At 35.5% G+C, this 904-nt stretch overlaps 1 long non-coding RNA gene across 2 annotated transcripts; it reads left to right on the forward strand.

Moving 5' to 3' along the window:
- On the forward strand, positions 1-602 carry LOC109593231 (uncharacterized). 2 transcript variants are annotated; one of them, XR_002190822.1, is made up of 4 exons: positions 1-71; positions 116-268; positions 314-509; positions 560-578. It is a non-coding gene; the product is annotated as an uncharacterized LOC109593231 (long non-coding RNA). The 2 variants fall into 2 exon arrangements; XR_002190821.1 differs by having other exon boundaries at positions 314-602.
- Positions 603-904: the final 302 nt, after the last annotated feature.

Raw genomic sequence — 904 nt, forward strand, 5'->3', positions numbered from 1 at the left:
ATTATGAAAAAGAGGGAGTAGAAGATTTGGTTACCTTCACTGCAGCTAAGAAACTAAATGCTCTCATTAAGGTACATGTGCTTGCCAATGGATTTGTAATGATTATATTTTTCAGTACATCACAAAAAAGCATTCTCATGCTAAGACAGGACAACACATTTATTTTCGTTTCAAAGATAATGATGGATGCATTGAGCTAAAATTTGATACTCCACAAAAGAAGAATATTACTGATTGGACTATAGACCCTCATGTTGAACCATGTAGGGTAAGTATAACTTTTATTAACTGGTAATAGTTTATACTTTAATAGTTGTATCGTTGTGATGTTGAAAATTTTGGTAGCAAAGATTATCCTCTTCCTCCATCTTGTCTGATATCAGTGTATGAATCACCTGATGCTGTCCCTACACTACATTACTCCATACCACTGGAAGGTGTGGCTGATCCTGTTTCATTATACATCCTTAGATCACTACAGAGAAATCTTCCTCCTCCTCCTTCAACAGGTAATAGATACAAATGATTTAAAATTGTTTATTTATTTAATATTAATCAGATCCTACTACCTCCTCCTCCTCCTCTAATGTAGTACATGAATCAACATCAGTATCATCCACTGGAGGAGCTAGTAAGTGATAATACTGTGTGTATATACTGACCTTTGACCTCTATTAGGTCCATCAGCTACTGTTGATGTCAATAAAGTAAAGAAAGTGATCAATGATGTTCTTGTAGCTCATTATGCTGCTCTCAATTCTCTTAAGACGTCTCTCTCAGATCTTGCCAGTCAGTTATATGCAGCTCATCTTATTAGTGACGAAGTCAGGGAGACTCGTAGCATGGAAAAGTTTATTACAGAGTTCAAGGCTAGTCTTAGTTTTAAAAGGAAGTTACCTAAAGT

This window comes from Amphimedon queenslandica, unplaced genomic scaffold (genome assembly GCF_000090795.2).
Source record: "Amphimedon queenslandica unplaced genomic scaffold, v1.1 AMPQUscaffold_2402_Cont25596, whole genome shotgun sequence".
NCBI lineage: Eukaryota > Metazoa > Porifera > Demospongiae > Haplosclerida > Niphatidae > Amphimedon > Amphimedon queenslandica.